Below are 15,302 nucleotides of genomic sequence, written 5' to 3'. Positions count from 1 at the left end.
TCCTGAGATTCCCTATTCCTATACCTTTGTTCTATACTGGGGACCTTTGCCCTGCTTGTCCTACACTGGGCAACTTTTCCCTGTTTTTATGTAATCTCATTAACCTAATCTTGTTTACTCAAACTTGGGTGTGTACATCCTATGGCTTTCTAATTCTTTATGCCTTCTTAACCCATCGGTGCAAGGTAGGGAGATATATATATATATAGATATATATAGATATATATATAGGAATATTACTCAGTCATCAAAAAGAATGTAATCTTACCATTTTCAGTGACATAGGTGGAGCTAGAGTGTATTACACTAAGCAAAATAACTCAATCAGAGAAAGATAAATACCATATATTTTCACTCATATGTGGAATTTAAGAAACAAGACAGATGAACATAGGGGAAAGAAGGAAGAGAAGGAGTCAAATCTTAAGAAACTCTTAAATATAGAGACAAACTGAGGATTTCTAGAGGGCCAATGGTTTGGGAGGTGGGCTAAATTGGTGATAAATATTAATGAGGTCACTTGTTGTGATGACCGTTGGGTGTTATATATAAGTGTTGAATCACTAAATTCTACTCCTGAAACTAATGTCATACTATATGTTAACTGACTAGAATTAAAATAAAAACTTGAAACATTAAAAAAATAAAGTCACAGGAGCACTAAAAATCAGCAGCAGCAGCAGCAGTAGTAGTAATAGTGATGGGGCAACACAGATGTTGACATTCCCTAAACCTCCACATAAATCTTCATGAGGTATTCAGTCATGATCTTATCCCATCCAGAAACCTCAGGACTGCCTAATAACTCCATGTTTTTTCCCTTTACATGGAATACTAGGTGGGGTAAATGAAATACTTCTACCCAAATGGAAGTAATATGTTAGTCAATAACAAAAGGAACACAATCATTTGTTTTTCTCAAAAATCTCAAAATGTGAATTCCGAAGTCACTGCTATTTCTTCATAAGTAAAATGTTCTTGAACTTTTGTTTTGACACCAGAGGCCTCAAATCATTATTGTCATCATTCTGCAGTTAATCTAGACTATAATTCTTGAAATGTGTTTCATTAATTACTTCTTAAAAGATTTCCTAAATTTAATTTTAACTGAGTTATAGTATTTTGTACCAAGGAGGAAGAATTATATTTTATCTGGTTCATAGTGATTTTGTGATCAATGAATCCAATGCTACCATTTTAGAATATATATAGAATACCTGGGTGTCTATAAGGATTGAGGATTGGGAACTTCAGGTTCCTATAGGAAAACTAACTGTGATTTATTTCTTTAAGCTTTATATCTGTTTTCTTAAAAAATTCCCTAACTTCTTTAAACCCTAGTTATTTATATGCAAAGTAAGTATAACAATAACATTTTCTTCATTGAATTGTTGAAATAAGATTATTTTTATAACTTCATTGACATATTGTCTGGCATTCAGCAAATGCATTATAAGTTGTAATTTTTCAATCCTATGTGTTTAACAGTCTCTAAGGTAAACTCTGATGGTCCATGCCTCTTGGCATTCATACCTTATATAATCCCCCCCATGAATGTATGTTGAATCTACTAAATTTCTTTTTTAACAATAGAATATGGTACCATTGGTGCATCTTTTCTATGATTAGGTTACACTAAAATGGTGACTTCTATCTTGCTACCACACTGTATCTTTTGCTGGCTTTGATGATGTAAGCTGCCATATTGGAAAAACCCACATGGCAATAAATGTAAAGTGGTCTATGGCTAACAAACAGCAAATAATTGAGGACCTGAAGGAATTGAATCCTGCCAAAACTTACATAAATTAGTTTAGAAGAGAGTTCTTCTCTAATAAAAATGAAGTAAAACCATACCTTTGGCCAGTATCTTGCAACCTTGTAAGAGACCATGAAGTAGAGTATCTAGCAAAACCATGTCCAGATTCTTGCTACACAGATACTTGGAGATGGTAAATGTGCATGGTAATCTGCTAAGTTTTAGGTATAATTTGTTATGCAGCAGAAAGAAATATTGAGTGCCAATAATGTGTCAAGAATTGTGTTAAGTATTTTCTTATACTACACTACGTGCAAAATTCTTTGCTAGATGTTTTTCACCTCTATCTTATAGACAATAAGGAAAATGATCATATATAAATGATCATAAAATTTATCAAAATTTTAAAGTCAGTTTCATAACTGAGATTAAAATATAAATCTCTGGTACTCCAAAGGCTATTTACTCTTCACTACAGCATATTATCTCTCATAGTCCCCATAATCATTCCAGATTAAAAGTGGTTACCTCCTGTGAATCTTTACAGCAATATGTGCATATAGTTACATATGCACCACATCTTATAATTATATACTTGTGCTAATTTCATGTTCTTGCTGTCATCTTGTATTAATAGTTAGATCTCGGTGCGCCTGGGTGGCGCAGTCGGTTAAGCGTCCGACTTCAGCCAGGTCACGATCTCGCGGTCCGTGAGTTCGAGCCCCGCGTCAGGCTCTGGGCTGATGGCTCAGAGCCTGGAGCCTGTTTCCAATTCTGTGTCTCCCTCTCTCTCTGCCCCTCCCCCATTCATGCTCTGTCTCTCTCTGTCCCAAAAATAAATAAACGTTGAAAAAAAAAATTAAAAAAAAAATAGTTAGATCTCATCATTAATAGAGGACATTTCTTATGTAACTTTGTATTTCCAGCCTTTGGCAGTGTATTTCAACTTATTTTACCCAAAAAAATGACTCAACAAATATGAGATTCTATTAATTGGTTGATAATATGTATCAAATTAGTAGATTAACAATAATGTACCAATAAAACACACACAACTACTAGGAAAAGAAGTAAGATAATGCCCACAAATTTAGATAGATAGATAGATAGATAGATAGACAGATATAATGCCCAAAAGTATATTTATAAATATATTTATATTTATATTGCAAGAAAACAAAATCATAGATCTTTTGAATAATATTCATATATTGTGTGTTGAAATAAAAATAAGCTTTGAAAAATAAATTATCATATCAAATACTTATTAAAGGTCAAATTAAATTTCCAAAAATATTCTTTTTGTGTATGTATACACAAACATACACAAATGTTTTATATTTGCTCAATGTTTAACCTCTTAAAAAGAGAATTGAGAAATAGAATTTGTCTGTCTCTTGGATTCTTTCTGTTATTATCTCATAAGACAGACTTGTGTACATGAGGGTTCTTAAGAAAATACAGCTTTCCAAAAAAAAAAAAAAACAAGAAAGGAAGAAAGAAAGAAAGAAAGAAGGAAGAAAGGAAGGAAGGATGGAAGAAAGAAAGAAAGAAACAAAGAAAGAAAGAAACAAAGAAAGTAAAACAACTTTCTTCCACAAAATGATTTATAAAAATCTAGTTTCAAAATTTTATTTTTGAAAGTAACATAAGACTGTACATCAATTACACTAGAATTTAAAAAAATAATTTAAAAATGGGAACTCTTGTTACTGAAAAAATCTCGTTTTCTATGTTATTTTGTCAGGAGGAGTTCTAGAGAATTCCTTGAGTCTGCTTGTCTAATTTTCTAAGAAATTCACTTTCTATGTAACATTACCACTTGTCCAACAATTGTAATATCACCTAGAATTACAAATGGATTACTTTCTCTTTAACAATTTAAAAAAATATATGTATAATATACCCAGGAGTCAACTTGCATAAGTATCTCCTGAGGTGACCAATAGCTCACAGATGAACTCAAGCCAGATATCTAAGGAAATAGAATTTCTCTCATATTTAATACTGTCGTAATCAGCAAGGATTTAGACAACAAGAAATTTATGACCAGCCTTAAGTTACAAGAACATTCTCAGATGTTCAGTGGCTCTGAAATTGCTTTATAACAATTTGTTTGTTTTCTTATTGATTTTAACCAGTTATGTGTCCCCAGGAGCATATTATTGCTCTAAACATAAATTAACCTATTTTAATACTCAAAATTGTTTACTTTATTGTTATTTTAATAATTATTTTTACTATTGTATTGTAGTAATTATGGTCCCTTTCAGGCTTCTGTCTAATCAAAAGTGAAGAAAGGAGAGAGGAAGATGGTGGTAGAGTAAGACCTTAGGATCACCTCATCCCACAAACACAACTAGATAACTATCAAATAATCCTAAATATCCCAGAAGTTGACCTGTACACTGACAGAACTACAGACTGATAGTTTTGACAAAACCAAAACTAAAGGGAGAGAAGAGGCAACATCATAAAAAGTAGGACGTGGGGAAATGTGGTTTAGGGAAGAAATGAATCACAGATGCTTTGGAGGGAAGAGAGATGTGGTTGCAGAGAAAGGCAAGAGAGCACACAGGTGTAACACACAAGGAGAACATTTTACCAAAGTCATTAACTTGGAAAACAAGATGGGCTGAATTTCATGAGGTCTTGCAATGAGAGGGACTTAAAGTCTGGAGATTTACAGGTCAATGGGCTTGGCTGGAATAGAGCTTGGAGGGCACTATGTCGCTCATGGAGAGATGGAAGGCAAGCAAACTGAGGGCAAAGAGCATAGAAACAACAAACTGAAAAGCGACAAGGGCACACAGCAGGGAGTTTAGTGAATCCCTTCAGAGTGCTTCACTGAGAGGTAACATTTATGGAGACACCTCTCCAGGAACAAAGGAGCTGGATGGCATTATTTCCATTCCCCTCCCCTCAGCATAATCAGAGACACCTGTGGGAAGCCTCACAGTGCCAACATTGGCTGCCTTACTTGTTTACACAAAGCCCCATTCCCCTGGACTCTAGTGAGACTACACTTCTTAGTCACTCTTGCTTCAGTCCCAGTACAGTGGGCCCCTCGCCCAGAAGATCAGCACAAATCCCTGCCCACACAATGTCTCACAACCAGAGAGTTCTACAGTGTCTCAGTTCTGGTGGAGGTGGCTTCATGTCTCATTTCACAAACAAATCAGAGGATACACAGTTAAACTCACCACATTCACTCCAGAGAGCAAACACTGTCCACAGTAAGCAAGGAGTGCCTCTGAAGACACTTGCCTGAAGGATGGAGCAGCCAAAACAATAGCATAATGCATGTAGCACACAACAGACACACTCCCTGAAGTGCCAGGCCCTGGGCACTACGTGACCTCTTCTTCATAAGGCCATTATTTTCAGGAGCAGGAGACATGACTGACTTTTCCAACAAAAAGAAGAGAGAAACTTAGACAAAATGTGAAGATGCAGTAATTTATCAAACTAAGGTCATGGCCAGAGATATAAACAAAACAGTTATATTTATGATATCCTCAGGGGAATTTAAAGGAACAATCATGAGGATGCACAGTGGGTTTGAGAAAAGAGTAAAACACATCAGGGAGACCATTACAACAGAGATAAAAGGGTTAAAAAAAGAATCAGAAATGAAAAATACAATAAATAAGATTAGAAATAAGATTGCTGGAATGAACAGCAGGCTAGAAGAAGCAGAGAAATGAAATAATGGCCTAGAAGACAAAGAAATGGGAATCAATGATGCTGGACATAAGAAAGAAAGAATTATGGAACACAATAATATCCTTAAGGAATTCAGTGACTCCATCAAACATAATAACATTCATATTATAGGAGTACCAGAAGAAAAAGAGAGATAAAACCAGGCAGAAAAATTATTTGAAGAAACAATAGCTCAAAATATTCCTAATTTGGGGTAAGAAAACAGATATCCACATTGAGAAGGCACAGAGAACTCCCATCTAAGTCTACAAAAGCAAACCAATAAAGACATATTGTAATTAAATTTGTAAAATATATTGTTTAAAATCTTAAAAGCAGTGAAACAAAATAAGTCATTAACTTACAAGGGAAGACCCATAAGGCCAGCTGCAGATTTCTCAACAGAAACTTGGCAACTCAGAAGGCATGATATATTTAGCGTTTTGAATGAGAAAAATATGCAGCCAACAATACTCTTTCCAGCAAAGACATCATTCAAAATAGAAAGATATTGCAATACAAATAAAGGAGAATAAAGATATTGCAAGACAAATAAAATCGAAAGGAGTTTGTGACTTTTAAACCATCCCTGCAAGACATATTAAGGGGGATTCGTTCAATGGGAAGGAAAGACAAAAAGTGACAAAGACAAGAAAAGAACAGAAAAAAAAAACCTCCAAAAACCCAAGACAAGTAATAAAATGGCACTAAATACATACCTATCATTAATTACTTTGAATAGAAATGATTTAAATGCTCCAATCAAAAGACATAGGTTTCAGAATGGATCAAAAATAAGACCCATCTATGTGCTTCCTACAAGAGACTCATTTCAGATCTAAAGTAGACCTCACATGCAGATTGAAAGTGAGGGAATGGAGAAAAATCTATCATACAAATAGATGTCAAAAGAAAGCTGGAATAGCAATACTTATACCAGAAAAACTAGACTTTAAAAAGAAGACTGTAACAAGAGGTAAAGAAGGGCACTATATCATAATAAAGGGGATAATCCTACAAGAACATCTATCAATTGTAAATATTTATGCACCCAATATGGAAGGACCAAAATATAGAAAACAATAATGACACACAAAAAGGAACTGGCTATAATATAATAATAGTGGAGGATATAAAAAACCCACTTACATCAATGGAAAAATCATCAATGCAGAAAATCAACAAGGAAAGAAACAGCTTTGAATGACACACAGGGCCAGTTGGGCTTAATATGTATTCAGAACATTGCATCCTAAAAAAGGAGAATACACAGTATTCTCAAGTGCACATGGGACATTCTCCAGGATAGATCACACATTAGGTAACAAATCAAGCCTCAACAAATACAGAATTGAAATCATACCATGCAACATTTCTAACCACAAAAAATATGAGATGAGAAGTCAACCACAAGAAGAAATTGGGAAAGACCACAAATACATGGAGGTTAAACAAGACACAAATGAAAAAAAAATGGGTGAACTGAGAAATGAAAGCAGAAATTAAAACTGCATAAAAGCAAATGAAAATGAAAACACAGTAATCCAAAACTTTTGGGATGTAGCAAAAGTGGTCCTCAGAAGGAAATATATAGAGTACACACATAACTTAAGAAACAATACAAATCTTGGGTGCCTGAGTGCCTCAGTCAGTTAAGTGTTGGACTCCACCTTGAGTCATGATATCACGGTTCATGAGTTCAAGCCCTGTATTGGGCTCTCTGCTGTCTGTGCAGAGCCAGGTTTATATCCTCTGTATCCCCCTCTATGTGCCCGTCTCTCTCTCTCTCCCTCTCCCTCTCTCTCTCTCTCTCTCGCTCAAAAAAAATTAAAAACACTTAAAAAAAGAAGCAAGAAAAATATGAAATACACAACATAATCTTCACAATAAGTACAGCTGGAAAAAGAAAAAGAAATGAATACTAAAGCTAGCATAAGAAAGGAATTATTAAAGATTAAAAAATAAATATGATATAAAATGTTGAAAAAAAGCAATAGAATACACCAAAAAAAAAAGGAGCTGGTTAATTGAAAAGTTAATAAAATTGATAAACTTCTACCAAGACTTATCAAAAAGACATAAAAAGGAACCGAGTAAATGGAATCATAAATGAGAGAGGAAAAATCACAGTCAACACCACAGAAATATATACTATAAGAGAATATGATGAAAAACTATATGCCAACACATTTGACAACCTGGAAAGAATTGATAATTTCTTAGAAATATATAAACTACCAAAATAAAACAGGAAGAAATGAAAAATTGGAACAGGTCAATAACCAGCAAAGAAATTCAATCAGTAATTAAAAACCTTCCAACAAGCAAAACCTAGGGCCATATAGCTTCACAGGGGAATTCTACCAAAATTTAAACAAGAGTTAATTCCTACTCTTCTCAAAGTATTCCAAAAGATAAAAAATGAAGGAAAATTTCAAATTCATTTTATGAAACAAGCATTACCCTGACACCAAAACCAGATAAAACATCCACTAAAAAATAGAAGTACAGGCCAATATACCTGATGAACATGACTGCAAAATTTCTTAATGAAACAGTAGCAAATTGAATCCAATAATACATTTAAAAAAATCATTCACCACAATAAAGCAACATTTATTCCTGGGTTACAAGGGTGATTTGATAATCACAAATCAATCAAGGTGATACAATGGATAAGAACCACATGATCCATTCAATGGATGCAGGAGAAGTATTTGAAAAAGTAAAAAATCTAATTATGATAATAACTGTCAGCCAAGTAGCTTTAGAGGGAATATACCTCAACATAATAAAGGTCATAAATAAAAAACCCACAGTTAATATCATCATCAATGGGGAAAAACCGAGAGCTTTGCCTTTATGGTCAAAAACAAAACAGGAATGTCCACTCTCACCACTGTTTTTTTAACATATTACTGAAAACACTAGCCACAGCAATCAGAAACAAAGAAATAAAAGGTGTACAAATCAACAAGGAAGAAACAATATTTTCACTACTTGCAGATGACATGACACTTTCTATAGGAAACCCTAAAGACTCCACAAACAACTGCCAGAAGTAATGAATGAATTTAGTAAAATTACATGACACAAAAACAATGTACAGGAATCGGTTGTATTTCTATACATCTATAATAAAGCAGCAGAAAAATAAGTTAAGAAATCTATCCATTTACAAATGGACCCAAAAGCATAAAATGCCTAGAAATAAACCTAACCAGATTGGGGGGAAGGAGACCTGGAAGATGGCAGCTGAGGGGGACGCTGGGCTCACCTCATCCTGCTGATCACTTAGTATCCACCCACATCTGCATGAATAACCCAGAAAACTTCCAGAAGACTAGCAGAACAGACTCTCCAGAGCCCAGTTTGGAGAAGAAGAGGCCCACGGAAGAGGGTAGGAAGGGTGGAGAGGCTGTGCATGTACACAAACTGACACGAGGGAGCAGGGGCAGTGTGGGGCGGCAGCCCGCCAAGCAAGGCAGAGCCCCCAGAAGTCTGGCTTGCAAAAAGCAGTGAGGTCAGACTGCGTGACTTCTGCCAGCCAGCGGGACTTAACATCTGGAATGCTAGAAGTCAACAGCTCTGCTCTTGGAGAGTGGGGAGTTTGACAGGACACTGAGAGGGAGAATTGTTAAACTGCTAAAGACAGAGCTCAGCTCAGCTTGGTGGGGGAACAAAGGCGCTGGCAAGTGCCATCTCCTTCTCCCATTCCCCAGCCAAAATTCCAAAGGGAACCAGTTTTCGTCACCAAACTTGCTTGCACCACACAAACACCCAATGCTGTGCTTCTGTGGATCAATCCCTCCGATGGGCCTGCCTCCCTCCCACTGCTGCAAGTCACCTCCTGCAGGGGACCACCAATGGCAAAGCTAGATAAGCGTGCCCCTTCTGCTCCTGTGCATCTTGTGGATCCACCCCAGTTAATACGCCAGATTCCAGAGAAGCAGCACCACAAGCCTGGCAGTGTGCAAGTAGCCCAGATAAGGGCCACACCACGCCACAGTGAGTCCTGTCCCTGAGAGAGGGGAAGATAAGGTACATACCAGTCTGACCGTGGCCCCAGCAGTGGGCTGAGGACAGACATCTGGTCTGAATGTGGCGCACCCTCCAACACAAGTTACTCTGGACAGCACAGGGGAAGTGCCCTGCAGTTTGGAGCCACCACAGGGACAACACACAGTGATGAAATGAAAGAGTTCTCCTCAAAAGAAACTCCAGGAAGTAGCGACAGCAAACAAATTGATCAAAAATTTAACCAATATAACAGAAAAGGAATTTAGAATAATAGTCATAAAATTAATCGCTGGGCTTAAATAAAGCATAGAGGACAGCACAGAATCTATTACTATAGAGATCAAGGGACTAAGAAATAGTCATGAGGAGCTAAAAATGCTATAAATGAGGTGCAAAATAATATGGAGGGGTCATAGCACAGATTGAAGAGGCAGAGGAGAGAATAGGTGAATTAGAAGATAAAATTATGGGAGAAGAGGAAGCTGAGAAAAGGAGATATTAAAAAATCCAGGAGTATGAGGGGAGAATTAGAGAACTAAGTGATGCATTCAAATGGAACAATATCTGTATCATAGGATTTCCAGAAGAGGAAGAGAGAGAGAAAGGGGCTGAAGGTGTACTTGAACAAATCATAGCTAAGAATGTCCCTGATCTGGGGAAGGAAAAAGGCATTGAAATCCAAGAGACACAGAGAATGCACTTCAGATGTAACTTGAATTGTTCTTCTGCATGACATATCATAGTGAACCTGGTAAAATACAAGGATAAGGAGAAAATTCTGAAAGCAGCTAAGGATAAACAGGCTCTAACTTATAAAGGCAGACCCATAAGACTAGTGGCAGACCTACCTAATGAAAGTTGGCAGGACAGAAAGAAATGGCAGGAAATCTTCAATGTGCTAGGCAGAAAAACTATGCAGCTGAGAATCCTTTATCCAGCAAGTCTGTTGTTCAGAACAGGAGAGATAAAGATCTTCCCAAACAAACAAAAACTGAAGGAATTCCTCACCACTGAACCAACCCTACAAGAGATCCTAAAGGGATCCTGTGAGACAAAGTACTAGAGACATCACTACAAGCATGAAAGCTACGGACATCACAATGACTCTAAACCCATATTTTTCTATAATAACACTGAATGTAAATGGACTAAGTGCTCCAACCAAAAGACATAGGGTATCAGAATGGATAAAAAAAACAAAAAACAAAAAACAAGACCCACCGATTTGCTGTCTACAAGAGACTCATTTTAGACCCGAGGACACCTTCAGATTGAAACTGAGGGGATGGAGAACTATCTATCATGCTACTGGAAGTCAAAAGAAAGCTGGAATAGCCATACTTATATCAGACAAACTAGACTTTAAATTGAAGGCTGTAACAAGAGATGATGAAGGGCATTAAATAATAATTACAGGGCCTATCCATCAGGAAGAGCTAACAATTATAAATGTCGCCGAATACAGAAGCCCCCAAATATATAAAACAATTACTCACAAACATAAGCAACCTTGTTGAAGAGAATGTGACAATTGCAGGAGACTTTATTACCCCACTTACAACAATGGATAGATCATCTAGACACAGGATCAATAAAGAAACAAGGGCCCTGAATGATCCATTGGATCAGATGGATTGACACATATATTTAGAACTCTACATCACAAAGCAATAGAATATACTTTCTTCTCGAGTGCACATGGAACATTCTCCAAGATAGATCACATACTGGGTCACAAAACAGCCCTTCATAAGTGTTCCAGAATTGAGATAATACCACGCATACTTTCAGACCACAATGCTGTGAAGCTTGAAATCAACCACAGGAAAAAGTCTGGAAAACCTCCAAAAGCATGGAGGTTAAAGAACGCCCCACTAAAGAATGAATGGGTCAACCAGGCAATTAGAGAAGAAATTTTAAAAATATATAGAAACAAGTAAAAATGAAAATACAACAATCCAAATGTTTTGGGACGCAGGGAATGCAGACTTGAGAGGAAAATACATTGCATTACAGGCCTATCTCAAGAAACAAGAAAAATCCCAAATACAAAATTGAACAGCACACCTAAAGGAAATAGAAGCAGAATAGCAAAGACACCCCAAAACCCAGTAGGAGAAGAGAAATAATAAAGATCACAGCAGAAATAACAATAAAGAATCTAAAAAAACTGTAGAGCAGATCAATGTAACCAAGAGGTGGTTTATTGAAAAAATAAACAAAATTGATAAACCTCTAGCCAGGCTTCTCAAAAAGAAAAGACAGAGGGCCCAAATAGATAAAATCATGAATGAAAATGCAAGTATTACAACCTGTCCCTCAGAAATATAAGCAATAATCAGGGAATATTAGGAAAAAATATATGCCAACAAACTGGACAACCTGGAAGAAATGGACAAATTCCTAAGCACCCCCCACACACTTCCAAAACTCAAACAGGAAAAAATAGAAAACTTAAACAGACCCATAACCAGTGAAGAAATTGAATCAGTTATCAAAAACTCACAACAAATACGAGTCCAGACCAGATGCCTTCCCTGGGGAATTCTACCAGATATTTAAAGCAGAGTTAATACCTATCCTTCTCAAAATGTTCCACAAAGTAGAAATGGAAGGAAAACTTCTGGACCTATTCCATGAAGCCAACCTTACTTGGATTACTAAACCAGACAGAGACCCAGCAAAAAAAGAAAACTACAGGCCAAGATCCCTGATGAATATGGATGAAAAAATTCTCAATAAGATACTAGCAAATCGAATTCAACAGCATATTAAAAGAATTATCCACCACGATCAAGTGGGATTAATTCCTGAGCTGCAGGGCTGGTTCAACATTTGCAAAGCAATCAACGTGATACATCACATGAATAAAAGAAAAGATAAGAACCATATGATCCTGTCAATCGATGCAGAAGAAGCATTTGACAAAATTCTGCACCATCAAGAAAGTTGGGATAGAAGGAACATACTTAAACATCATCAAAGCCATTTATGAAAACCCCATAGCTAATATCATCCTCCATTGGGAAAAACTGAGAGCTTTCTCCCTGAGACCAGGAACACGACAGGGATGTCCACTCTCTCCACTATTGTTTAACATACTGTTGGAAGTGTTAGCATCAGCAATCAGACAACAAAAGGAAATCAAAGGCATCAAAATTGGCAAAGATGAAATCAAGCTTTCCCTTTTTGCAGATGACATGATATTATACATGGAAAACCCGAGAGACACCCCCAAAAGTTGGCTAGAACTGATCCATGAATTCAGCAAAGTCGCAGGAGAAAAAAATCAATGTACAGAAATCAGTTTCATTCTTATACACGAATAATGAAGCAACAGAAAGAAAAAGAAACTGATCCCATTCACAATTGCACCAAGAATCATAAAATACCTAGGAATAAACCTCACCAAAGATGTCAGAGATGTGTATGCTGAAAACTATAGAAAGCTTATGAAGAAAATTGAAGAAGATACAAAAAAGTGGAAAAACATTCCATGATCATGGACTGGAAGAAGAAATATTGTTGAAAGGTCAATACTACCCAAAGCAATCTACACATTCAATGCAATCCCAATCAAAATTGTACCAGCATTCTTCTCAAAGTTAGAACAAGCAATCCTAAAATTTGTATGGAACCACAAAAGACCCCGAATAGCCAAAGTAATTTTGAAGAAGAAGACCAAAGCTGGAGGCATCACAATTCCAGACTTTAGCATCTATTACAAAGCTGTAATAATCAAGACACCATTGTATTGGCAGAAAAACAGACATATAGACCAATGGAATAGAATAGAGACTCCAGAATTAGACCCACAAAAGTATGGCCAACTAATCTTTGACAAAGCAGGAAAGACTATCCAATGGAAAAAAGACAGTCTCTTCAACAAATGGTGCTTGGAGAAATGGACAGTAACTTGCAGAAGAATGAAACTAGACCAGTTTCTTACACTATTCACAAATATAAACTCAAAATGGATAAAGAACCCGAATGTGAGACAGGAAACCTTTAAACCCTAGAGGAGAAAGCAGGCGACAACCTCTCTTACCTCAGCCACAGCAATTTCTTACTTGACACATCTCCAAAGGAAAGGGAATTAAAAACAAAATTGAACTATTGTGACCTTATGAAGATAAGAAGATTCTGCACAACAAAGGAAACAATCAACAAAACTAAAAGGCAGCCAATGGAATGGGAAAAGATATTTGCAAATGACATATTGGGCAAATGGCTAGTATCCATAGTCTATAAAAACTCACCAAACTCCACACCCCAAAAAACAAATAATCCAGTTAAAAAACGGGCAGAAGACATGAATAGACACTTCTCTAAAGACGACATCCAGATGGCCAACAGGCACATGAGAAGATGCTCAACATTGCTCCTCATGAGGGAAATACAAATGAAAACCACACTCAGATACCACCTCTCGCCAGTCAGAGTGGCTAAAATGAACAAATCAGGAGACTATAGATGCTGGAGAGGATGTGGAGAAATGGGAACCTTCTTGCACTGTTGGTGGGAATGCAAACTGATGTAGCTGCTCTGGAAAAAAGTGTGGAGGTTCCTCAAAAAATTAAAAAGAGATCTACCCTACGACCCAGCAATAGCACTGCTAGGAATTTACCCAAGGGATACAGGAGTACTGATGCATAGGGGCACCTGTACCCCAATGTTTATAGCAGCACTCTCAACAATAGCCAAATTATGGAAAGAGCCTAAATGTCCATCAACTGATGAATGGATAAAGAAATTGTGGTTTATATACACAATGAAATACTACGTGGCAATGAGAAAGAATGCTACATGGCCTTTTGTAGCAACGTGGATGTAACTGGAGAGTGCTATGCTAAGTGAAATAATTTGTACAGAGAAAGACATACACCATAAGTGTTCACTGTTATGTGGATCCTGAGCAAGTTAATAGAAGACCTTCGGGGAGGGGAAGGGAAAAAAAGTTAGAGAGAGGGAGAGCCAAACCATAAGAGACTCTTAAAAACTGAGAATAAACTGAGGTTTAATGGGGGGTGGAAGGGAATGGAGGGTAGTGATGGGCATTGAGGGCACCTGTTGGGATGAGCACTGGGTGTTGTATGGAAACCAATTTTACAATAAATTCCATATTAAAAAATAAAATAACAAAAAATAAAAAATAAATGAATACATTAAAACAAATAATAAAATAAAAATTAAAAAATTAAAAATAAGAAATAAACGTAACCAAATAGGTGAAAAACCTGTATTCAGAAAACTAGAAAAAATTGATGAATGAAATTGAGGATGACACAAAAAAATGGAAACATATCCATTCCATGCTTATACATTGGAAGAACAAATATTTAAAATGTGTATATTAGCAAAAGCAATTTACACATTTAATGTAATTCCTATCAAAACACTAACAGTATTTTCCACAGAGTTACAACAGAGAATTCTAAAATTTGTACAAAAGCACTTAGAACCCTGAATACCTAAAGCCACTTTGAAAAAAAAAAAAAGAGAGAGAAATGTGGAGGCATAAAAATTCCTGGCTTCAACTTATATTACAAAGCTGTAGTGATCAAGACACTATGTCACTTGCAATACCATACAGAATATATAACAATTTATTGTACAAAAAATAGAAACACAGATCAATAGAACAAAATAGAAAACCCAGAAGTGAACCCACCAGTGTATGGCCAGTTAATCTTTCCTTCTTTTATTATTTGTTGGGAATAGGCTTAGAAATTCCCTGAGCCTGCCCTGGTGGGGTATCAAGACATAAAGAATTACAAAGCTATAGGATGCTCACACCCATGTTTGGGTAAACAAGATT

This window comes from Leopardus geoffroyi, chromosome X (genome assembly GCF_018350155.1).
Source record: "Leopardus geoffroyi isolate Oge1 chromosome X, O.geoffroyi_Oge1_pat1.0, whole genome shotgun sequence".
Lineage (NCBI taxonomy): Eukaryota > Metazoa > Chordata > Mammalia > Carnivora > Felidae > Leopardus > Leopardus geoffroyi.
Note: the sequence above shows the minus strand (reverse complement) of the source record.